General features: G+C 55.3%; 4 non-coding genes and 1 pseudogene across 4 annotated transcripts; all 5 read right to left on the reverse strand.

Moving 5' to 3' along the window:
• Positions 1-7,073: 7,073 nt before the first annotated feature.
• Positions 7,074-7,146, reverse strand: TRNAM-CAU. Its single transcript has one exon. It is a non-coding gene; the product is annotated as a tRNA-Met (tRNA).
• A 2,414-nt stretch (positions 7,147-9,560) lies between these two features.
• On the reverse strand, positions 9,561-9,632 carry TRNAA-UGC. Its single transcript has one exon. It is a non-coding gene; the product is annotated as a tRNA-Ala (tRNA).
• A 1,220-nt stretch (positions 9,633-10,852) lies between these two features.
• On the reverse strand, positions 10,853-10,924 carry TRNAE-CUC. The gene has a single exon. It is a non-coding gene; the product is annotated as a tRNA-Glu (tRNA).
• An 8,084-nt stretch (positions 10,925-19,008) lies between these two features.
• On the reverse strand, positions 19,009-19,081 carry TRNAR-UCG. Its single transcript has one exon. It is a non-coding gene; the product is annotated as a tRNA-Arg (tRNA).
• A 5,883-nt stretch (positions 19,082-24,964) lies between these two features.
• LOC120393859 lies at positions 24,965-25,170 on the reverse strand (annotated as a pseudogene).

The following is a 25,170-nucleotide window of genomic DNA, read 5'->3' on the forward strand; positions in this document are numbered from 1 at the left end:
GGGAAGTGACATTTTCTCTACTGGGAATTGGTTTTATTTCAGTCACGTTGTATCAGTTTATCAATGAAATGAGAGAATCAATGTCCTGCAGGTCATTCAACACACAGTGGAGGAAGAAAGCGGTGGGACTGTACAATGAGCTGTTGGAGTTATCTGGTATTACAATGTTTGGTTTATTTAAAAAAATATCTTTACTTCCTCTCCCTTTTAGACTCAAAGCCTTTAAGGTCAGAAGGGAACAATGTGATCATCTAGTCCGACCTGCTGCACCTTGCAGGCCAAAAGACACCACCCACCCACTCCTGTAATAGACCCGGGAGGGGAGGCAGCTCTGTTCATTGCCCCTACCCCAGGCAGCACATGGAGGCCCTCTGCTCCCCTCCCCCCATCAGTGTGCAGAGATGTGCCAGCAGCACTGAGGTGGCTCCCTGCCCACTCTGCCTCCGTCCCTCCGTGCCACTCCCAGAAATGGCCGGCATGTCCCAGCATCCCCTGGGGTGGGGAGGGTCTCCATTCACTGCCTCTGCCCCGAGTACCAACTCCGCAGCGCCCATTGGCCAGGAACTGCAGCCAATGGGAGCTCTGGGGGCAGTGCCTGCAGGCAGCGGCACACAGAGACCCCCTGGCCCCACCCACCTAGGACCTGCTGCCAGAGGGTTGTGTGTACCGGTCACTTTGGGAGCTGCAGTGCCCGGGGTAAGCGCCACCCCTCCTGCACTCCAACCTCCTCCCCCAGCGCAGAGCCAGCACCCCGCACCCAAATTTCCTGCCAGAGCTTTGCTTGTCTTCCTTTCACCCAGAACCATCGTCCTTCTCCTGGGCTGCAAGTAGCCACCCCTGGGAAGCCAAGAGGCAGGCACAGGATTCTTCCTCCCAGCAGCCAACCGCACCTCCCCAGGCTTTGCAGAACGACTGGTGGTGCTCTACTAACCCCACTTAGCCGCACTGAGGTGCTTAGCTTCTGCCCTGCCTTCCTCAGCTCGACTTTCCTCTTTTGCCCCATTGCTGCCTCACTCCCTCCTTTGGCAAGTCACACAGAGGAGGCAGCAGGAAGAGCCGGCCGCCATAGGCCAACCTCCCAGGGCAGAGGAGACCAAGCCACAAGGCTTCAAAAGGTGACTGGCCAAGGTCCTCTAGCTTTCCCCTGCTGATGCCAAGGCTTTTTCCCAGCTCATTTCACCACCCACGATCTTGCAGGGGTTGAGTTTATCACAGGTGTTACCCAAAATTGGGCCAGCTAGTAAGCTAATGACCCACCAGAGTTTGGCAGAAAGCAGCACGTTTATTATACTGACAGCTAAGCTCAAAAGAAGAAGCAGGGGGCAGCGGGGGTGACACACTCACACTTGCATACTCACGCTCCCAGGACAGGCACAGCACTGGAGATGTCAGGATTCTGCAAGGTAAGGCAGTCCGGGCAAAGGGCATTCACTGGAGGTACAAGCTTGTGAGTGCTCTCCTGAGCACAGGGCCCCTCCCCCTTTTAAGGGCCTGCACCTCATGGCCTGCGACTAGAGATGACTTGGCTGCATCTGGTTGGTCACACTCCACCCTGGGCAGTGTCCATGCTCTGGGTGTGTGAGTGCTGCCTAATTAGCGTCCCAGACACCTTGTCTACCTGGGAGCTCTTCTGCTCTTCACCCAGCCCATTCATCCCACGAGCATTCCAGGAGGGAGCGGGAGGGGAAAAGCCACTTCACAGGCCTTCAGAGAGGGAGAGGAGACAAAAGTGGGAGCAGGGGAAGTACAACAGACCTTCTGAGCATAGAAATCACTGCTGCTCCTACAACAGCAGGGACAGGCCAGTAGGAGCTTGGAAAATTAAGCCATTGTGTTTCTGCCTGGTTTTGAACCAGGGACCTTTTGCATGTTAGGTAAACGTGATAACCACTACACTGCAGAAACTCTGTCAAAAGCCTTTGCCCCTCCCTTCATAAGTACATAAGAATGGCCATACTGGGTCAGACCAAAGGTCCATCCAACCCCGCATCCTATCTGCCAACAGTGGCCAATGCCAGGTGCCCCAGAGGGACTGAACAGGTAATGATCAAGTGATTTCTCTCCTACCATCCATCTCCACCCTCTAACAAACAGAAGTTAGGGACACCATTCCTTACCCATCCTGGCTAATAGCCATTCATGGACTTAACCTCCATTCATTTATCTGCAAAAAGAAAGAGGAGTACTTGTGGCACCTTAGAGACTAACAAATTTATTTGAGCATAAGCTTTGCTGGGCTAAAACCCACTTCATCGGATGCATGCAGTGGAAATACAGCAGGAAGATATATATATATACAGAAAACATGAAAAAAAATGGGTGTTGCCATACACACTATAACGAGAGTGAGCAGTTAAGGTGAGCTATTATCAGCAGGAGAAAAACCTTTTGTAGTGATAATCAGGATGGCACATTTCCAACAGTTGACAAGAAGATGTGAGTAACAGTAGGGGGACAAATAAACAAGAGGAAATAGTTTGACTTTGTGTAATGACCCATCCACTCCCAGTCTTTATTCAAGCCTAATTTAATGGTGTCCACTTTGCAAATTAATTCCACTTCAGCAGTCTCTCATGAGAGTCTGTTGTTGAAGGTTATTTGCTGTAATATTGCAACTTTTAGGTCTGTAAATGCGTGACCAGGAGATTGAAGTGTTCTCCGACTGGTTTTTGAATGTTATAATTCTTGACATGTGATTTGTGTCCATTTATTGTTTTACGTAGAGACTGTCTGGTTTGGCCAATATACATGGTGGAGGGGCATTGCTGGCACATAATAACATATATCACTTTGGTAGATGTGCAGGTGAACGAGCCTCTGATAGTGTGGCTGATGTGATTAGGTCCTATGATGATGTCCCCTGAATAGATATGTGGACAGAGTTGGCTTTGTTGCAAGGATAGGTTCCTGGGTTAGTGTTTCTGCTGTTTGCTTGCTGGTAAGTATTTGCTTCAGGTTGGGGGGCTGTCTGTAAGCAAGGACAGGCCTGTGTCCCAAGATCTGTGAGAGTGAGGCATTGTCCTTCAGGATAGGTTGTAGATGCGCTGGAGAGGTTTTTGTTGGGGGGCTGAAGGTGACGGCTAGTGGGGTTCTGTTACTTTCTTTGTTGGGCCTGTCCTGTAGTAGGTGACTTCTGGGTACTCTTCTGGCTCTGTCAATCTGTTTCTTCATTTCAGCAGGTGGGTAATGTACTTGTAAGAATGCTCGATAGAGATCTTGTAGGTGTTTGTCTCTTTCTGAGGGGTTGGAGCATATGTAGTTGTATTTTAGAGCTTGGCTGTAGACAATGGATTGTGTGGTGTGGTCTGGATGAAAGCTGAGGCATGTAGGTAAGCATAGCAGTCAATATGTTTCTGGTATAGGGTGGTGTTTATGTGACCATCGCTTATTAGCACAGTAGTGTCCAGGAAGTGGATCTCTTGTGTGGAGTGGTCCAGGTTTATGTTGATGGTGGGATGGAAATTGTTGAAATCATGGTGGAATTCCTCAAAGGTTTTCTTTTTCATGGGTCCAGATGATGAAGATGTCATCAGTGTAGCGCAAGTAGAGTAGGGGCATTAGAGGATGAAAGCTGAGGAAGCGTTGTTCTAAGTCAGCCATAAAAATGTGGGCATACTGTGGGGCCATGCGGGTACCCATAGCAGTGCCGCTGACTTGAAGGTATACATTGTCCCCAAATCTGGAATAGTTGTGGGTGAGGACAAAGTCACAAAGTTCAGCCACCAGGTTTGCCGTGACATTATCAGGGATACTGTTCCTGACGGCTTGTAGTCCATCTTTGTGTGGAACGTTGGTGTAGAGGCCTTCCACATCCATAGTGGCCAGGATGGTGTTTTCTGGAAGATCACCAATGGATTGTAGTTTTCTCGGGAAGTCAGTGGTGTCTCGAAGATTGCTGGGAGTGCTGGTAGCGTAGGGCCTGAGAAGGAGTCTACACAGCCAGACAATCCTGCTGTCAGGTGCCATTGCCTGAAATGATGGGGCATCCAGGATTTCTACGTTTATGGATCTTGGATAGCAGATAGAATACCCCTGCTGCTTTTTTGGCCTGCTGCTTCTCTGTCTGGGATGTTTTTGTCAGTCCTGGCACACAAAAAGGGTATCATTGCAAGCGCCCACGAAGGCGAGATGAATTTTTGCCTGCCTTGCTCAGCTTGACTTGCTTCCTCACCCCATTCCTGCCTTAGATCCTGGGTCGCCTGGTGGCTGAAGATGGTCCATTGTCTCGAGCGGTGCCAGAGCCTGACACAGTGCCCCGGGCCGCCTTTGCTCTGCACATGCCGGCCATGCACATTTGCAAATACTTTAAAGATCCTGTCAGTAAGTTCTGGAGACAGTTGCTCACCTTCAGAGGAAGCTCCCTAAAATTGGCCTGTCTCACCCAGTGGTACATTGACCTCTGTTCAGACTGAGCCGAAGGGGGGGGGCTCGCTGCTGTGGCTGCCGCTGCTGTGAGGGTGGCCACTGTTGCGGATGAAGCCATCCTGGAAGCACCTTCCACCTAGCCACCCACTGAAAATCCTGTAGGATGTAAGGTGGGAATAGAAGAACACGGCGGGGGCCTTCCTAATCTCCTCCCCCTTCCGCCACTATTGGCCATCCCATACCTGGTGCTGCACCCAGTGGGGTAAAAAAAATACGGCCATATCGGAAGAGTCAGTTGGGTTCTTTATGGTTGTCCCGTCATTCTCCTCGGGCCTGACCTGCCCTCCAGCTCAGCCACCCACTGAAAATTGAAAAACAAAAAAGTAGAGCCGCATAAGGCTTCAAAGCCCACCAGGCCCAACCACCATTTCTAATACAGCAGAAAAGCCGCACTTCTCCTGACTAGGTAGGGACGTCCTATGGCCCCACAAGAAGTGGAAGGTCATCGTGTTCGGTCTCAGCAGCATTCGTGGAGCAGGGGGAAACACATGGCTGAGGTTAATGACAAGGTCCCCTTACGCCACCGGCTGAGCCATTCCTCACAGGCCAGCAACCATTTCTCCCAGTTCGTTCCCCACCTCGTCCCCAACCGAACGCTAGAAGGCCCAGCCATCAACCTGCAAACTCTTGCTGCCCTCCTCTTCCGCCCTGACTGATAGGGGGGAGTATTGAGCCTCCCTCCCTTAGGCCCTTCAGCATCCCTGGGGAACACCAACACCGCCCAAGTGACTTTGGGCCAGTAGGTCAACCAATAGGGCTGCCTCCTAGGCCAGCCTGCAGCCCAGCTTCAGGACTCAGAGGAAATGGAGCTCGCATCCCTACCTACAGGACTCCAGGCACGGCCAGGCTTCTGGATCAAACGTCCCCTCTTGTGCTCAAGTCACAACAGCTAGCGGGTAAAAGACAGGCTTTCATGGCCTTTGAGAAAGCAAGATCGAGCCTTGGAAGACCCAGCAGGGTTTGTGGCACAGGAATTGTCCTCAGATCCCACCGAGACTTCAGCTCAGATTGCAGGATTCAAAGTCCCGAGTGCTGCCCTTACACCATGGGACCAATAGGGAACCCCCAGACCTCTGCTGAGCTCTGGTGTGGATGACCCTGTGGGGGCAGCCCTGCCTTTACTCACCAAGTTGGCCTGCAGCAGTTTGCTGCACCTCCCAGAGGCCTTTCTTAAACCAGACTGAGAGGCCTGTGGTCTTGTGTGTAAGTTGCCCTTCAGTCCCAGGCAGTACATGGCCCTTCCTAGGAAAGAACAAGTCCTGGGGGAAAAGGTGATGTCAAATAACAACTTGGAGAGATGCCTTCTTTCCTTCTGTGGGGAACTGTTCCCTTTTTACCTGACCAGGAACTTGAACCCTGGACTCTCAGATTAAAAGTCTGATACTCTGCCAGCTGAGCTAGCCAGGCTTACACATAAATGAAGCAAATTTCATGAAGAAGAGAAACTAGTCATGAAAATGAAGGCAGGAAACAATACAGAAAACCTGCTACTCTCACTCTCTTAGCAGTCCTAGCCCCAGCCTGCTCCTCCATCCGGCGCCCTGAGGTCTTATTCTTTTTTCAGTTAAATATCAAATCCAGGAGAAAACACAGTTATACAAAGCAAAATGAAATCACAAACAGAAATGTCATTGGAAATACAGAAATAAAAAAGGAAAATGCAATCCCCATCACTTTATCGTGTCTGGGCCATTCCTGTATCGAGAGCACCCGCGAAGGTCCCTGTCTGCTTACAAGAAACCTGGAGGAACTCATACCACAGCCTGAACATGAAACTCAACTGCTCCCAGGTGCTGCAGTAAAACCCTTTCCCTGCTGTGACGTTGCACTCCATAGGATTTTATGAAAATATGCTAATGAGTGTGAATATAATGTAACTGGAACATTCTTCATGCAAAAGTTCTCTTGTAAGGTATCATTACACAGCTTATAATCTACTGTGTGTGTTCATCCTATTTGTATGAACCGATCATTCCTGTATCTGAAACTAGAAATATGAACTATAACTCTGAGGTCCTGTTGTAATGATGCAAAGTGTGGGCCATTAATAGTGGTTTGGACTCTTGATGGCTCCGATCAACCAGGACAATTGACTGGAGATGGCTCTGTCCTGCACCATCTGTGAGTCAGGCCAGGAAGAATGAAGGCTTGGGGGTCTCACAGGACATGTGACCATGTCACCTGGTACAGGAATCCATCTTAAACCTGGGGCTCTTCCCCAAGAGAGAGACAAGAATTCCTGCCTTGTACCAAAGCTGTATAAGGGGGTGGAACTGAACAAACATGGCTGCAGTCATGAGACATCCCCTAGCTACCACCTGAGCTGGAACACGGACTATACGAGGTGAAAAGATTGGGCCCAGACATAAAATAAGTCTAGTCTGCAAAAGAAGCTTATTGGAAGATCTCTGAGGGTGAGATTTGATCTGTATTGAGTTTCATACTGTATTAGGCTTGGGCTTGCATGTTTTTGTTTTATTTTGCTCTGTGAAAAATACAAGGTCCATAGAGAAGGAAAAGAAAATGCCCTAGAAAAGTCTGTGTGTGTGTGTGTGTGTGAGATGGGTGGGAGGGTGTCTAGAAACCACTCTCCTCTAGTTTCTTTTCTCTGATTTCCTGTAGAAAATCTGAAGCAGGAGCAAAGCCATTGCCTTCTCTGAGGCTTGAACTCAGGACCTTCAGATTATGAGACTGACACGCTGCCAACTGCGCTAAGAAGGCTTGGAAAAGTTTTAGGCTCAGTGTTTATAGGACCCTCCTACAGCAGTGACTGGGGCAGGGAAGGAGCCAGAGATGTGCTGAAGAAGCAGGAGCTCTGGTGACCAGAGACTTTTCATGGCAGCTTTCACAGCAGCAAAGAAATCAATTCAGGCTGCCAGTGAACAATCTACTGGAACTAATGGCAGCACAGGGGGGATGTTTCCAAGCTATGCACCTACTTCCACATTTTAGAACTTACTCTCCTTTTCCTAGTAGGGCACTTTCCATGCAAATTAAGCAAAGCAAGTTGGGGAAACTACACAGGTAATAAAACCAGTGCTCTAAATAAGGCTTGAATTCATAATCCCAGCAGTAGCCCTCTGCGCTCACCAGTTGCACCACTGCAGGTGCCTCTTAGGCAAAGCTGGGAAGCAGGCAGTTATCAGTCTCTGTGATTCAGACCTTTGCCTGGTAATTGAAAGGTTGATGCATCAAACCTAACTCAAGATGCGGCTTTTCAGCCATGAGACTCCAGGACATTTTGACAGAAAGAAAATCTCCTCTGTGTTGGTTTAGCCCCATTTGAATCCTTCTGCTCGTCTTCTCCCCTCCTCCAGTCTCTTTCCTTCCCATTGGGGCCATGCAGAGAGGAGCCCCAGTCAGTCTCTGTCACAGAGTCTGTATCCCATAAAGGAGGGAGGGAGGGAGGGGTTGCTCCAAAACACTGATAATGGGGTGGGGAGGTGGGCATGGTTAGGGGAGAAAGGATGGAGAATTAACAGTGGGGCCCAGAGAGATTCCCCAGATTGGGAGATCCTGCTGCCCCCATCAGCCAGCTGTGGGAAGAACAACTTGGGATTGCTTGGGAAGCCACCTTTAAAAACACAAGTGTAACATTCTAGTTACATTTTAATAACACCAAAGCCTCCTCAATCCCAGGGTCACGATCACTGGAATGATTTTGCCTTGATATTTTACCAGCCGCAGACACAAAGCGAGTCAAATTACAGTTTCCGGTCGGAGTCAGTGCACACACAAGAATCTGGAGGCTTTAATTCCTTAGGTTCTGCTGCCATTTCATTTCTGTCCTGTTCCAAGATTTATCATTGTGCAAAGCAACGTTAGGCCCTTGGGAGTGTCCCCCTCAGTGCTGCCTGCCACCCCTGGGCAATTTAAAAGGGCCCAGGGACCCCCGCCACCACCGCCAGCAGCACAAGGGGACTAAGGCGGTTTCTGCCCGCCTCACTCCATGTGGCACGTCACTCCCGGAAACGGCTGGCACCTCCCTGGTGTGGGGGAGGTCTCCGTACGCTGCCCTGCCCTGAGTGCCAACTCTGCCAGCTGTGGCAATGGGAGCTGCGGGGGTGAAGTCTGCGGGCAGCCATGCACAGAGACACCCCTGGCCCTCCCGCTTAGGGGCTGCTGCCAGAGGAGGGTGCAGGTTGCTTTTGGGAGATGCCCGAGGTAAATGCTGCACCCCTCACCCTCTCCTGCACCCCCAACCCCAACGCAGACCCCACACCTGCACCCAAACTCCCTCCAAGAGCTTGCCCCCTGCACACCCTCCTGCAGCACAACCCCCTGACTGAGCCCAGACCCTGCACCCAAACTCTCCCAGAGCCCAGCCCCTCTCCCTCCCACACCCAAACTCCCTCCCAGAGCCTTAGGCACGTGTGTGTGGGGGGTGGGGCAGGACTTGGTCCCATTCTGGGCACCACCAAAAATTGTACAAACCTGCCGCCCCTGTCCAGCCCAACCTTCTGCTGATGCACCTCAGCCCCCACCCGTGCAGGGTTTGAAGCTTCCATTGCTTAAATTCCAGGACACTGAGGGATTTCAGCTCCCCTTTGCCCAGAGGGAACCTTCACCCCACTCCCAGCCAGGTTCTTGTCCATGGGATCACTGTAGGGGGGGCTGGGTCCCACTGGGTCTTTTCTCTCTCTGTGACAGGCCAGGGTGCAATAACTGGGGCATCTGAGCACCCAGGACCTTCTGTGGGGCTGCCATTCCCCTTCCCCTTCTGTGGTCTCATCAGTCATTGACTCCAGCCTTTTTTCTATCCATCATCAGCATCATCCCAAGCAAACTGCACTCGCCTCAAAAAGACAGTGTCCCCTGGTGGGTGTAAATCACTGACCTCTCTCCTCTCTGAGCACTGACTGCCCCTCTGTTTCCTTGCCTCTCAGTCTGTGCAGATGGGACCTTTCCCTCCAGTGTTGGAGGATTCGCCCTTCTCATCTACCCTTGTCCCAAACAGCACAGCAGGTGGGAATCTGAAATGTACCAAGGTGACTTAGGAGCAGAAACCACCCCCCAAGACCTTCCATGCAATTGGCACTTGCCCCTCACTGAGCAGGATTGAAACTGGTGCAGGGAGACTGCTGGGCCACATCCCCTCTGGGCATGAGCAAAGCACCAGGGTGAAAAAATGAACTTGGAGATGCTGGGGATTGAACCCAGGGCCTAATACATGCAAAGCATGTGCTCTACCACTGAGCTACATCCCCAGATGGTTTAGGTGGGCTATGGGTTACACTCAGAGCCCTCCTGTTTCCACTGCATCCAGTGACCTATAAGCCTCATGAGAAGCCCATTCCCCTCTCTGAGGGCCAGTCCTGCTCTCCTGGAGGTTAATTGTTCATAGGGGTCACTTTGCAGCAGGGCCAGATTCTATGTGTGGGGCAGAGAGAGTTTGTGCCCTGGACTCAGGGTGCAGAGATACGCTCAGCCCTCTCCCCGGCATTGGGTGGTGCTGCCACCCCGTGCTGCAAGGTCATGGTGGGGACGCTGTGAGCAGCTCAACACCTACCCTGGCGGCAGAAGCGGGGTGGGGAGCTCCAGATGTTTCCACCTGCCTGTGAAGTCCAGCTTTCCCAGCACATTCACTGCGGTGCAATTGGGTCACTGTTTCCATGGCTGAACAGCAAAGAATCATTCCCAGTTTCTTCTATCGACAGCAGGATTAGCCTGTGTCAGTGGTTAATGAGGTGGATCTTGTGGTAGATTGTTATTCATTCCCCACCTTGACAATTCACACAGTCCCTTTCCTACTCAAATCCCCAGCACCTCGGTGATCCTGGTAGCAGGGGTTGGGTCCTGAGATTTTCAGGGTCCTTTTTCCTCCACCTGGAGTGAACTCAGCTTTTCCCATCCCAGACAATCCATGAAATAACAACAGGGGCATAAAGAAAGAGGAGGGAACATCTCACAGCCAGGGCTGGATGTGCCCAGGGCCCCTGCTTGTCCATTGTTTCCATGGAATTTGGCCCCCTGCTTTGCACAAGGGACAGAGAAAGATCTTGCTGTTCCTGTGTCTGTGCAAGGAAAATTGTGCTTCCCTAGGAAAGAGAGGCGGGAAATGGCCCCATGGTGGGACAATATCCTCAGGATTAAGACCTAAGGACTCAGGCTGAGACCTGATAGAACTGCACGCATCTGGGATTTAACAAATTGTCTTCCCTGGAGCAGGGCCAGATCCAGCGTTTTTGCCGCCCCAAGCAGAGGGGAAAAAGCTGCAATCAGCAGCAAGTCCTTCCTCCAAGAGGGCCAAACTGCTGCTGAAGCCTCCCTTTCCTTTGGTCGCCCCAGGCACCTGCTTGCTGCTGTGGTGCCTGAAGTCAGCCCTGCCATGGAGACAGTGGGAAGATGGGGGCATCAGGAAAATACCATGGATTCGTTTACATTGCAAGTGAAGAATAACTGAAGCATTTCTGGTTTAAAGTCACTTTTCCCTGACTGGGAATTGAACCCAGGCCTTGGCAGTGAGAGTGCCAAATCCTAACCACTAGACCACCAGGGAGCTGATGTTATTTTTTTTCTCTCTTATGCTACACTTTCTTAGGCTACTTTCTATCCACTTTCTGAAACTGCTCCATTGTCCATTCCCTGAGGGGCTGGGAGCAGAAAGTGCAGGAATCCCTGTACTCAGGGTCACAACCTGAGCCCAACCCAAGCCACTGAAACAAACTCAAATCATGCTTCCTCCAGCAGGATCACAGAGCCACACAAAAACCCCATGAGGAACAATCCTCCTCTGTCTTCATTTACCCCATCACAACCCTCTCAGCAGCCCGCTCTGCAGGAAGGACACTGATTTGATAGGAGCTCTGGCATAGAGACCAAGGGAGGGGTGTTGCTCCCCCTGGGTGTGAGCTGATCACATTCTGATTCCATGTAACGGGCCTCTGAGCTTTGCCATCTTGTGAGTTCTGAGTGCTGAGACCCCTGGACCCTTCTGCTGGGAGCATGGTGATTGCACAACAGCTGCAAGCCCTTTCCTGTCTCCTTGTCCTCCTCGGCTTCCCCAGATCTTCCCCACAAATGGTTCTATCAGGCGCTGGAGGGATCTAAGGACCTGCAGGTTTCCTCACCTACCTCTTAAGGCAAACAGTGATTCCCTTCTCTGACACTCCTGGGTCAGGCTTCTTTGAGTTTTTCCTCAGGGACCTGATTCCCTGTGAAAATGTGTGTGGGGAACTGGCTTGTCTACCCTCTCTGGGAGCTGAGAAGCTTTTTCAGACTCTCCCCACTAGATGAGTCCAACAGCACCTCCCACTGGTGGAGAATCCTAAATGCCACCCTCCCGCTGGTTACTCTGACCAGCTGATGGTGACAGCATGTTAAATCAACCCCAGCTCTCTGGGCTAGAGAGCAGCATCTAACCAGCCTTGTGACAGCTCCGGTTTGCTCGCTGGAGCCATAATGAACCAGGAAAGAAGGCAAATGTCAGACAGGGAACCTCAGCCTGCAAATAAATGCCCTCAGGGCTCCTTCTACACTGCGACTGGGCACTTGACTGACTTCAAATCCGGCCAGCCCAGTTGATAGAGCATGAGACTCTTAATCCTGCCAGCATGAGTTTAAGCCCCATATTGGGCAGCAGCAACAGCTCTTAGGTGTCACTCTTATGCTTATAGTCACAGCCCAAAATGAAATAAATTCTCTGTCCGCTCTACAATCTAAGGCAGATCAGGTTCCTTCCTCTCTGAGCTTCAGTAAAACATGAAGAGAGAACAAATAGAATTTCCTCCTCTTCCATTCTACCCCAGGCAAGAAGAGGGGATAATAACCATTTAACAGATGACTGCAGAGAGAAAAGTTTGGTCTTTATAAATAGGATGATGATCAATTGGTCTCCATGTCCACTGACGGTAGGACAAGAAGTAATGGGCTTAATCTGCAGCCAGGGAGATTTACGTTAGATGCTGGGACCAGCTTAACTCTGAGGGTACGTCTACACTACGGGACTATTCCGAATTTGCATAAACCGGTTTTGTAAAACAGATTTTATAAAATCGAGTGCGCGCGGCCACACTAAACACATTAAATCGGTGTTGTGCGTCCATGGTCCGAGGCTAGCGTCGATTTCTGAGCGTTGCACTGTGGGTAGCTATCCCGTAGCTATCCCATAGTTCCCGCAGCCTCCCCGCCCCTTGGCATTTCCGGGTTGAGATCCCAGTGCCTGATGGGGCAAAAATCATTTTCGCGGTGGTTCTGGGTACAGCCTCACCCCTCCCTCCCTCCTCCCTGAAAGCGGCAGACAACCGCTTTCGCGCCTTTTTGCTTGGTGAACTGCAGACGCCATAGCACAGCAAGCATGGACCCTGCTCAGCTCCATACCGCAATCGTGAATGTTTTAACACCTCGCGCACTCGTGCAGTATATGCTGAACCAGGACCTTCGAACCGAGGCGAGTAAGAGGCGGATACGGCAGCGCGCGATGACAGTGATGAGGACGTAGACACAGAATTCTTTCTCAAACCGCTGGCCCCGGCGCTTTGGAGATCCTGATGGTAATGGGGCAGATTCTATCCATTGAACGCCGATTTTGGGCCCTGGAAACAAGCACTGACTGGTGGGACCGCATTGTGTTGCAGGTGTGGACGATTCCCAGTGGCTGCGAAACTTTCGCATGCGTAAGGGCACTTTCATGGAACTTTGTGACTTGCTTGCCCCTGCCCTGAAACGCCATAATACCAAGATGAGAGCAGCCTCACAGTAGAGAAGCGAGTGGCGATAGCCCTGTGGAAGCTTGCAACGCCAGACAGCTACCGGTCAGTCGGGAATCAATTTGGAGTTGGAAAATCTACTGTGGGGCTGCTGTGATGCAAGTAGCCAAAGCAATCACTAAGCTGCTGCTACGAAAGGTTGTGACTTGGGAAACGTGCAGGCCATAGTGGATGGCTTTGCTGCAATGGGATTCCCTAACTGTGGGGCGATAGATGGAACCCATATCCCTATCTTGGCACCGCAGCACCAGGGTACCCAGTACGAAACCGGAAGGGGTACTTTTCAATGGTGCTGCAAGCACTGGTGGATCACAAGGGACGTTTCACAAACATCCACGTGGGATGGCCAGGAGGGTTCATGACGCCGCAGATTCAGAAGCACTACCTGTTTAAACGGCTGCAGCAAGGGAATTACTTCCCAGACCAGAAAATAACAGTTGGGGATGTTGAAATGCCTGTCGTTATCCTGGGGGACCCAGCCTACCCCTTGATGCCATGGCTCATGAAGCCATACACATGCAGCCTTGACAGTGTTCATGATCTGTTCAATTACAGGCTGAGCAAGTGCAGAATTGTTGTGGAATGTGCATTTGGCCGTTTAAAGGCTCGCTGGCTCACATTACTGACTCGCTCAGACCTCATCCAAACCAATGTCCCCTATGTTATTGCTGCTTGCGGTATTCTCCACAATCTCTGTGAGTGTAAGGGGGAGACCTTTATGGCGGGGTGGAGGCTGAGGCAAATCACCTGGCCGCTGATTACGCGCAGCCAGACACCAGGGAGATTAGAAGAGCACCCCAGGAAGCGGTGCGCATCAGAGAAGCTTTGAAAATGAGCTTCATCAATGGCCAGGTACAGTGTGACTGCTGTGTTTGTTGATGAACACCCAACCCCTTGATTGACTCAGTCCCTGTAAGCAACTCCTCTCCCTTCGAGTACAGCTTACTTATGCAAATAAAGTCACTCTCATTTAAAAAGCATGAATTCTTTATTAATTCATTATAAAAAGAGGGAGAGAAGTAAGGGTGTGCTTTGGGAGGAGGAAAGGAGGGATGGAGAAGGCCATTAAAAAAAAATTCAGAGTAACGACATCCTTCTGGTTGGGCTGTCCACGGGGGTGGAGTGGGCGGGTGCACGGAGCCTCCCCCCACGCGTTCTTACACGCCTGGGTGAGGAGGCTAAGGAACATGGTGAGGGGGAGGGTGGTTATACAGGGCTGCAGCGGCACTCTGTGATCCTGCAGCTGTTCCTGAAGCTCCACAAGACGCCGGAGCATGTCAGTTTGATCACGCAGCAGCCCCAGAGTTGCATCCCGCCACCGCGGATCTTCCTGCCGCAACCGCTGATTTTCCTGCCGGTCTTCCTGCCGCCACCTCTCATCTCGGTTGTCCCTCCTGTCCTCACGTTCACTGGCCTCTTTCCTGTAATTTGAAACCACGTCCTTCCACTCATTCAGATGAGCTCTTTCATTGCGTGTAACTTCCATAATATCCGAGAACATCTCATCTCGCTGCCTTCTTTTTCCTCCGCCTTATCTGTGCTAGCCTTTGGGATGGAGGAGGGATGGTTGGAAAACTTGTAGCTGCATGAGGGAGATAAATATTTAGAAAGATACATTTTACAGAACAATGGTTATACTGTTTCACAGTGAACATCACTATTCACCTAGCACATGTGATTTCCCTACAAGGTCGCATTTTTCATCTTAATAGTGACTGCTTGCAGCTCTGGGGTTACAGATCTCACAGACACATCAGGTCCAGGCATCAGAATTCAGCTTGCATGCGGCCATGGTAAGCCACTGTCTCAGTGATTTACCCCTCCCCCCCAACGCATGGCTAAGACCACGCTAGCGCCCTGCTAATCAACACCTTCCTCCCCACCCACTGCTTGTCCGTAGCTTGGGGAAGATCGCTACGCTGGTGACCAAACAGAAAGATCATTGGCATTTCACTCCTCCTCCCGCTCTCATACATGCAGGAAAGTGTTTTTGCTGCTGCATTCCACGAACCCAGTAGAGAAATGGCCACCCCCTTACTTAAATTCCTGATTTTTAACCCAGGGTTATCCTGGAATCGTGATATCACTTTGCTGAGGATAACAGAACAAGATAAAGAGCGATGCTTCTTGAATGCCAGGCAGTCCCCGGGACCATACATCATGATGCTTTGACACTTAATGATCCCCTATTTACTTTTACAGCATGTGCATACAGGCATGCAAAGTGTCCTACCACAGGGCGGAATATGATGCTCCTGCCCAGAAACCTCGGTGCAAACTAAATGAGCTGCCCACAGATTCTGGCAGCCACAATGAGCATTTGGTGCAAGAGCCCAGACCTGCCCCTGTCCCAGAGGGAGGGGATCATCCACGAGGGGCTTGGACCACTGACCTATCAGCTCTTAACTCCCAAACTTTGAGTAACTCTATTATCAGTGCCAGTGAGTGTAATTTAAACCATAAGAAAAACCACACTGGGCTAGACCAAAGGTCCACCTAGCTCTGTATTTTGTCTTCTGACAGTAGCCAATACCAGGTGCTCTAAAAGCATCTCAACAAGGCACCACTAGGAGTTGAACCCAGCATCTCCTGTTTACAAAACAGGTACTTTAACCAGCTAAGCCATGGTGCCTGCCTGTGACTAAAGTAAAGTGTCTGCTCACACCTGACTCCCTGCCATCCCCCCCTGGGCCCCACGAAGCAGAGCCGCAGGGGTGTGTGTGGGTGTGGGTGTGTGTGTGTGTGTGTGTGTGTGTGTGTGTGTGTGTGTGTGTGTGTGTGTGTGTGTGTGTGTGTGTGTGTGTGTGTGTGTGTGTGTGTGAGAGAGAGAGAGAGAGAGAGAGAGAGAGAGAGAGAGACTCTCTGGCCAGGTCTGCACTACACAGTTATTTGAGCCCAATTATATTGCTCAGGTGTGTGAAAAACACACAACGCTCCCTCGGTCGGCAGCTTGTGGCTGGTGCACACACTGCAATGCCACGTCTGGTGACAAAACTGCCCTGTTTTGCTGACAAAATAAAACCACTTCGATGAGAGGTCTAGAGCTTTTTCCAGCAAACTTGAAGTGACAGAGTGTCAGTGTAGATGCTGCTGTTCATTATATCACCATAACTGGCCTGTGCCAGTATCCCACAATGCCCTCTGTGAACTCGCCTGCCCTGCATTCCTGCTACAGAGCCATGGGGCCCTCCCCTTTCATCGCTCCAGGAAGTTCTGACAGCTGAGCCTGCTGCTCTGCTCCGGCAGCCAGGAGCAAATCACTGCCGTGGATGCTGCTCTCTCCGCCCTGCGAACACAGAGCAGGTGGTGGGAACTTCCTTACATGGGGGCACCGGCATCCGAACTGTGACACCCCAGGACACCCCTTCCCTCGAGGAGGCTCTTACCTTCTAAACAGGGACGGCGGGTCTCTAGTAAAATCATTAAAGGGAAGGAGAAAACTCGAAAGAGGTTCCTCCTGGCGCTCACGTCCGTGAACCCGAATACTCTCTCAGTCCTCAAAGAGAGACCTGGAGAAGGAGACTTGCTGAAGCAAAGCCACAGGGGTCTCTGAGGTTTCCCTGGCCCCTCGCCCCTGTCCTGCCTGGCTGATGTCAGCATCTGTCTGTGAGGTCACCACCTCCCCACCACCTTTGACCAATAGTCTGAGGTCCTGCAAAAGGCCTTTGTGATGTCACTGCCTGTCACGGACTCACAGATCCTGCCCACTCTTGGCCCCGTGCGGTCCGTGGGGGTGCCCTTTCAGTGCGACAGCCCTTCACGGGGTCCACTCTCTCGGGGTCAGGCCCCCCACCTCCTGGAGCCGCACCTCTCTGAGCCTTAGCACGTCTGTCTCTCGCCGTGGGCCCCCTCAGGGAGTCCACGCGCTCTGGACCCCCTGGGCCTCCTCACCCCCGAAGGGGATGATGCCCCCTGTTCGCTAAACCGGAGTGACTCTCAGCCAGCATAAAACAGGAGGGTTTATTGAGAGTTGAACACAGCACAGGAAACTCTCAGGGCCTCAGGCCTGGCCTCTCACAATAACAGCACATCCCAGTCCCCTTGCAGCCAGGTGGGCTCTGCCGGCTTCCCCTCGCCAGCCCCGAGCCCCGCTGCTTCCCAGCTGGGCCTCTGATATCCCCAGCCCCAGGCCGGCTCCAGACCCCAGCACGCCAAGCACGCGTGGGGCGCCCTAACCCGGGGGGGCGGCAGGCTGGGCCGGCGGATCTGCCGCAGTCATGCCTGCGGGAGGTCCACCGGAGCCCCGGGACGACCGGACCTGCTGCAGGCATGACTGCGGAGGGGGCGCTCGTCCTGCGGCTCCAGTGGACCTCCCGCAGCTACGGACATTCGCTGGTCCCGTGGCTCGGCTGGACCTCCCGCAGGCATGCCTGCGGAAACTCAAGCGGAGCCGCCGGACCTGCGACCCGTCCGCCGCTGCGGGAGGTCCAGCCGAGCCGCGCGACCAGCGGACCCTCCGCAGTCATGCCTGCGGGAGGTCCGCTGCTCCCGGGTCTCCGGGGCACCTCCCGCGCATGACTGCTTGGGGTGGCCAAATAGGTAGAGCCGCCCCTGCCCGGCCCCAAGCTCCACCTATGTGCATTGTCTTTTCTCCAGGTAAACAGGGTTGCCTGGGCCTCCTCTCCTCTCCGGGGTCCTCTCTGCAGCCCATTTTATTCCCACTGGCCAGAACCGGCTGTGACTCCTGAGCTGGGTCTCCGGATGACCAGGTCACCAGTCGCTGGGGTCTCCATCCTCCAGGCCATCAGCCGGGGTCCCAAGTCCCTCTCCGATCCTCTGTAACAACAAACTCCCTCTCCCTTCACCTCGTTAAACCAGTAACACCTGGGGACACTGAGTCCCACTCCCTGTGCATGTGAACTACTGGAAAACACAGAAAACCCCAAGAAAATCCTCCACTTCGTCACAGAGCCCAGCACCTCTCCTCCTCTGGGCACCTAGAGCAGAGGCAGCTGGTGCTGACGGCTCCAAGGGAAGGCTTAAAAGCCACAGAGCAGCCGAGGGCAGGGCAAGAGGAGGGCAGGCCCATGCCTATGTGTGGCCTTCAGACAGGCACAAAACACCCAGCCAGGCTGCTCCCTGCCGTGCCAAATACCAGGGGCGGCTCTAGCAATTTCGCCGCCCCAAGCACGGCAGCACGCCGCAGGGTGCGCTCTGGCGGTCGCCGGTCCCGCGGCTCCGGTGGACCTGCTGCAGACATGCCTGCGGAGGTTCCGTTGGTCCCATGCCTCCGGAGGAGCATCCGCAGGGACGCCTGTGGGAGGTCCACCGGTGCCACCTGCCACCCTCCCAGCGACAGGCAGAGTGCCCCCCGCGGCATGCCGCCCCAAGCACGTGCTTGGCGTGCTGGGGTCTGGAGCCGGCCCTGCCAAACCCCCACTGAAGGCCACCCACAGACCAGCATGCAGGGCAGCTGCTGATGCTCTGTGGCCATTATCGAAGACGGTAGGAAAGCAGGGCCAGCCCCCTTGGTGGCGCCTCTTACCGTTCCCACTCCAGGTGCTCACTTTGGCAGTGGGGCAGGAGATTTTACCCCAAGAGGCTTTTCCCCAGCTGGCGAGAAGCAGAGAAACACCCAGGCTCCCAAGGTGCTATGTAGCAACCCCCGTCCAGCACAGGGACAGGCACACACTTGGAAGAGGGAAACTGCTCCACACGCTAGCCCGGGCAGCCGCCCATTTTCTTTGGCAAGTCAGGAAGGGCAAAGGCGAGACTGGAAGCACCCGGGGCTCATGCCCCAGCCTTTGTGACACCCAACCCCCAACTCCTTCCCGGGGCTCTAGCTGAAGCCAGAGCATTGGCCTGAGCGGCCAAGAAGAGGTTCCAGGCCTGAAGGGAGCAGGACTTTCAGCCCAAAGGTAAAACTGCACAAGCACAACCACGAAGGGACTCGAACCCTCAATCGCCTGATCCGAAGTCAGGCGCCTTATCCATTAGGCCACGTGGTCACACAGAAAAAAAAGCCCTCCAGGCACTTCTTTGGAAAAGGCAGACACTGATGCATCCAATGAAGTGGGGATTCACCCACGAAAGCTCATGCTCCAATACGTCTGTTAGTCTATAAGGTGCCACACGACTCTTTGCTGCTTTTGCAGACACTGTGTTTCTCAGGTCAGCTACTGAGGGGGACCAAGACTCTCTGGGCACAAAAGTCCAGTTCCCAGTGAGATGTGAGACTTAATTCTCTGGAGCCAGGTGCAGGGCTTTGGCAGGGAGGCTCAGGCATGGGGGATTGAGGTGCAGCGGACGGACCGGCTGTCTAGGTGCAGAGATTTAGTCTCCCTGAGGAGGAGGAGGAGGAATCCTGCTGACAGGCAGTGGCCAGGGCCGGTGCAACCACTAGGCGAACTAGTCGGCCGCCCAGGGTGCCAAGTGGTTGGGGGCACCAAAAAGCACACTCAGGGGGGGCAGTGGAGTGGAGATGAGCTGGGGCAGGGGGCTGGGAGGTGCGGGGGGAGGGCTGCCCGCAGCAAGTCACGGGGGCGGGAGCGTGCAGGGGAACCGCTCCCTGTCCCAGCTCACTTCTGCCCCGTCTTCTCCCTGAGCACGCCGCCCCACTCTAATTCTCCTCCTCCCAGGCTTGCCGCACTAAACAGCAGATTGGCACCGCAAGCCTGGGAGGGGTAGAAGTGGAGCGGAGGTGAGCTGGGGTGGGGAGCTGCTGCAGGGGGCTGCCCGGCTCTTCCCCATGGCCCCCGCCCCTGCACTCACTGCATGGTAAGTGGAGTGACCCAGCCCCAGCCTGGTCCACTCCCCTGGCTCCCAGCCACGCCGCCGGCGAGTGCTGTGGGGCAGTTCCCCCTCCCCCAAGCTTGGGAGCCAGGGGAGCAGAGCAGGCTGGGGCCCCAGGCCTCCATGGGGGGAAGCAGAAGGGGGCTGGCCCCAGGCCATCGTGGGACATGGGGGGCTGGCTAATTCCTGCGGGAAGTGGAGTGACCCAGCCCCAGCCTGCTCTGCTCCCCTGGCTCCCAGGCTTGTGTTGGTGTTGGCTGGATTTGTGCGGGTGTTTGTGTGTGTGTGGCTGGATTCATGCATGTGTTCATGTATGTTTGCAATTGTGTGTGTGTGTGTGTGCTCTGCTGCCTTCTGCCGGCACGACAACCGTTTCTCCGTTTGTCACAGCCCCCATACCGTCGACCCCAATGGTGATTTCCCCATCTTACAATGGCTGGCTGGCCTGACCTTTCTCCCCTCTGTGGAGTGTGGCAGGGGCTGCAGCTCACCCCCTATGGGGCAGGAGTGCCAAGGTGCGGGGTGCTGGGCTCCAATGCACCTGGAGAGCAGCTCAGGTGAGGAAGGGCAGGGCCTGTGGTGTTCGTTGTGCGTTGCCTGGTGCTGGGCCATTGCACAATCCCCAGCCACGCCGCACAGTGCACCCCGAGAGGGAGTGGGGGCTGCAGATGATCCAACACGAGGGGATCATTCTCATGGGTAGCTGTCCAGTGGCAGTGAGTTCCACAGGCCTCGGCACATGCTGTGTGGGGCAGGAGGTCCTTGTATTTGGAGCAGTGGGAGTGAACTGTGTGCAGTTGTGTCTCTGAGCACGATTGTGAATATTGTGGTGTGGGGGGAGTGATTGTGAGTGTGGCTGGGGGTGTGATTGTTTCTCTCTTTGGTGTGTGTGTGTGTGTGTGTGTGTGTGTGTGTGTGTGTGTGTGTGTGTGTGTGTGTGTGTGTGTGTGTGTGTGTGTGTGTGTGTGTGTGTGTGTGTCACTTGCTGCAGGATACAAAATCCTGCAAAGCCACCACACACACAGAGTGGGGCTCAGCCCCACCAGCAGGAGGCAGCAGGGACACACACGTCTCTCCTGGGCCAGCGTGGACAATTTCCCATCACGACCCGGCACAGTGCTGGTGCCCCACACGGGGTGGGCAGTGACCGAGGGGGCGGGGCCAGGGCTTTGGGTGTATGGGGGGGCGGGGGTAAGGCTTTGGGGGAAGGGGCGGAGCAGGGCTTTAGGGGCAGGCACAACGGTGGGGCGGGGCTTTGGGGGCGGGCACAGCGGGGGGGGGCTGGGGGAAGGAGCAGGCCGGGGGCGGGTCTGTCCCGGGGTGTCGCTGTCCCTGCAGCGGGTGTTTAGAGCCGGGCTCCCCCGGGGCAGGGGGCCGGGGCAGGGGCGGGGCTTTGGGGGCGGGCACAGCGGGGGCGGGGCTTTGGGGCGGGCACAGCGGGGGCTGGGGCGGGGGGCGGGCACAGCGAGGGGCGGGGCTTTGGGGCGGGCACAGCGGGGCTGGGGCTGGGGAAGGACTCATTCCGGCCGGGGCGGGTCTTTGGGGGCTGTCCCTGCAGCGGGGGCTGGGGCGGGGCAGGGGCGGGGGCAGCGGGGGCGGGGCTTTGGGGCGGGCACAGCGGGGGTCCAGGGGCAGGGCTTTGGGGCGGGCACAGCGGGGGTGCAGGGGCGGGGCTTTGGGGGCGGGCACAGCGAGGGGCGGGGCTTTGGGGCGGGCACAGCGGGCTGGGGGCTGGGGAAGGACTCATTCCGGCCGGGGGCGGGTCTGTCCGGGGGTGTCGCTGTCCCTGCAGCGGGTGTTTAGAGCGGGCTCCCGGGGCAGGGGCGGGGGCAGCGGGGGTGCAGGGGCGGGGCTTTGGGGCGGGCACAGCGGGGGCGGGGCTTTGGGGCGGGCACAGCGGGGTCCAGGGGCAGGGCTTTGGGGCGGGCACAGCGGGGTGCAGGGGCGGGGCTTTGGGGGCGGGCACAGCGGGGGTGCAGGGGCGGGGCTTTGGGGGCGGGCACAGCGGGGGCTGGGGAAGGACTCATTCCGGCCGGGGCGGGTCTGTCCGGGGTGTCGCTGTCCCTGCAGCGGGTGTTTAGAGCCGGGCTCCCGGGCAGGGGCAGGGGCAGCGGGGGTGCAGGGGCGGGGCTTTGGGGCGGGCACAGCGAGGGGCGGGGCTTTGGGGGCGGGCACAGCGAGGGGCGGGGCTTTGGGGCACAGCGGGGGCGGGGCTTTGGGGCGGGCACAGCGGGCAGGGGCGGGGCTTTGGGGCGGGCACAGCGAGGGGCGGGGCTTTGGGGGCGGGCACAGCGGGGGCAGGGGCGGGCACAGCGGGGGGTGCAGGGGGCGGGGCTTTGGGGGCGGGCACAGCGAGGGGCGGGGCTTTGGGGGCGGGCACAGCGGGGCTGGGGGGGGCTGGGGGAAGGACTCATTCCGGCCGGGGGCGGGTCTGTCCGGGGGTGTCGCTGTCCCTGCAGCGGGTGTTTGGAGCCGGGCTCCCCCGGGGCAGGGGGCGGGGCGGGGGCAGCGGGAGTCGGGGGGTGACACGCGGCCGGTGCCTGGGCCCGGCGGACCCACCCGGACCCGCTCACACCCAGCCGGGGGGGGGGGTTACAAGGGGCGCCGGGAACATCCCGCGGGGCGGACACGGGGATCCAGCCCCCGGGCAGAGCCAGACCCGGCCCCGCCCCCACCAGCCGCTTTGTGCGGGGGGGGGAAGGGGCGAAGCGGCGCAGCACGTTCCTGCGCGGGGCAGCGTCACACCCTGCACCGGGGGGCGGGGCTCTCTGGGGGCGGGGCGGGGATGAGGAGTTGCGCTGGGGGGAGGTGTCAGGTTGACCCAGGGACCCGCCCTCACCTGGGCTGGAGAGGACGGAGGCGCCCCGGGGCAGGCTGGGAGTTGAAGTTCCTGGCTCGTCTCAGAGCGGAGGTGACGGCAGGTTGCTCAGGCAACGCGCCCCCTCCCGGTGCACTCTGGGAAGCGTAGTTCTCTCTCTCTTACACGCGACCTTCTATTGGAGGAGGGGCCGTAACTCGTCACTTCGCCGCGCCTCCCGCTCCCTGATTGGCGGAGAGAGCGCGGGACAGAGACTCGGCGCGTGGTGGGAGGCGCCGGTTCCCTCGGCCCCAGGCTTCGCTGCCCCCCCCCGCTCCCCCGGGCGCGCGCTGCGATCGTTGGGATTCGAATCCCGCTCGCGGCCAGGGGCGGTCCCGGAGCGGGGGAGGGGGCTGGGCTGCTGCGCTCTGTCCTCTCCTTATGCCGCCCAGGTGGTGGGGAAGGTGACCTGGAGGCAGGGAGCCCCGATGTCGCTCCTTGCTCCCCCCTCACAGCCCCCTAGGGGGGCACAGCCCAACATTGGGGGGAGCAGTAGCTACATATGCGAGTTGCACTTTAATGATACAGAGATTGCCCTAAAGCACTTTATATTTCACAGTGTAAATATTTGTAATAAAACTATATATAGTGAGCACTGCACACGTCGTATTCTGTGTTGTAACTGAAATCAATATATTGAAAATGTAGAAAAACAAAATATAATCCCGTAATTTTAAATTGGTATTCTATTGTTTAACGGTGCGATTAAAACAGATTAATCATGATTTTTTTTAAGTTAATAGCGTAAGTTAACGGCAATTAATTGACAGCCCTAGATTTGAATGTTTCTGTCACATGCAGGACAAGCTGGAATATCCGTGTGCAGAGAAAGAGCCTGGGGGGAATTGTGCTGTGAAATTATTTCCTGTTCTGACATGTCCCCAGTTGCCTTTTTTGCCCTAACAGGCTGCAGTGCAACATCCATGTTTTGCTCCAGCTCATTCCGTCCTCCCAGGGGCCGGGGAAGGGAAATGGCTGCAGTGGAGCCAGTTGAGGGAGGGATGATCAGGGAGTTGCTGGCGGGTTCCCTTGGCGGGGAGAAAGGGCAGTAAATACATAGGGGGTGGGAACTTCCAGGAAGGTTGGTCTGGGTGGGAGAGGGCAGGAAATTCCCAGGGTGGGGGACAGGGAGTGACTAACCTGCTGGGATTTGTTTACTGTGAGGCTCCAGCATTTCTCAAGTGTGGCCACCAGGGGCTTTTATTGTGGCCACAGGCTCCTGGGCTGTAATTGAGGGGGAGTCAGGGGCAGCAAAGCAGCGGCTCTTTCCCCCGGGCTGCCTGCAGGGGCTGGTCCCTACCCCCTTCCGGAGTCATAAACACTGCAGGAGCAGGCAACCAGTGGGAGTTCCCCACCTCCCCACGTGCGGTGGGGCTCAGGCTTCAGGCTTCTGCTCTGGGATGGTGGGCGACAGGCCCAGTCAAGATACATGGAACATAGGCTGGGAAGGGAGAAGTCTGTGTAACTCATCCAGTTATTGATATACATGTGACCTCGAATATTGCCAATCTGTGTGTGTCCCCCACACACACACAGAACCCCCCCCCGCCCCCAACCAACCATCTCCCAAACAGACCCTCAGTCTGGAAAGCATTCATCCCTCATATTGTTGAAAAGACTCACAGCAAACAGAAGAATCTCAGCTTTTAAAACAATCCTCCAGCAAGCAGGGCCGGCTCCAGACCCCAGCGCGCCAAGCAGGCGCGTGGGGCGGCGTTGTTGGGGCAGGGCGGTATTTGGCTCCGGCGGACCTTCCGCAGTCATGCCTGCGGGAGGTCCACCGGAGCCCGGGACGAGCAGACCTGCCGCAGGCAAGACTGCGGCGGGTCCCCTCTTCCCGCGGCTCCACTTGAGCTCCCACAGGCATGCCTGCGGCGGGTGCGCTGGTCCCGCGGCTCGGACGGAGCTCCCGCAGGCATGCCTGCGGATGCTCCACCAGAGCCGGGACCAGCGCACCCGCCGCAGACACTTCTGCCCCGGCCACGGGACGGGGAAGGGCGGCGCGGCGCACCGCCCTGCTTGGGGCGGTGTAATTTCTAGAGCCGCCCCTGCCAGCAAGACAAAGAAACTCACATCTGTAGACTCAGAAAACACTCCCAAGAAATTTTAACAATATGTTGTTATGAAGAAACCAAAGTGCTAAAGAGGCCTGATTTTTCAACTACTTTAAATTTTTTTTCTCAAATCAGCATCTTTAGAGTGAAACTTTTTCTGCTTTTCTAACCAGACAATTCTCCCCAAAAGAAGAGAGACTGGTCCTGGAGACACTGCAATACCAGGTCAATGCATGGGGTGGACAGAGCAAGCTCCTATTCCATCCCCTTGTTTCAAAAATAAATTTAACATACAGTCCTCCAACAAAGGACCTATCAGATATTAAACTGATAAGAACAGATATAACTTAGATAATATTTTTTACCTCAAGGTTCCCAGACACAGATAAGGTTT

The sequence above is a fragment of the Mauremys reevesii genome, unplaced genomic scaffold (genome assembly GCF_016161935.1).
Source record: "Mauremys reevesii isolate NIE-2019 unplaced genomic scaffold, ASM1616193v1 Contig35, whole genome shotgun sequence".
Lineage (NCBI taxonomy): Eukaryota > Metazoa > Chordata > Testudines > Geoemydidae > Mauremys > Mauremys reevesii.